Below are 289 nucleotides of genomic sequence, written 5' to 3' on the forward strand. Positions count from 1 at the left end.
AAAAGTAGTGGATTTTAGCTTAAGCAGAGTTTAAAAGAAATATATGGTATTGAATGCTTATTTTGGAAAAGGAGATAATGTAGAATCAATAATCTAAGGTCCTCCTTAAAAAAAAAAAAAAAACTAGAGAAATAAGAGCAAACTAAACCGAAAGCAAGCGGAAGAATGGAGGACTTACACTCCTCAATTTCGTCCCTTACTGTAAAGCTAAATTAATCAAAATGATACAGTATTGGCAAAAGAGAAATATATAGATCAGTAAAACTGAATAGAGAAGCCAGAAATAGAC

The sequence above is a fragment of the Propithecus coquereli genome, unplaced genomic scaffold (assembly GCF_000956105.1).
Source record: "Propithecus coquereli isolate 6110/MARCELLA unplaced genomic scaffold, Pcoq_1.0 Scaffold380, whole genome shotgun sequence".
Classification (NCBI taxonomy): Eukaryota; Metazoa; Chordata; class Mammalia; order Primates; family Indriidae; genus Propithecus; species Propithecus coquereli.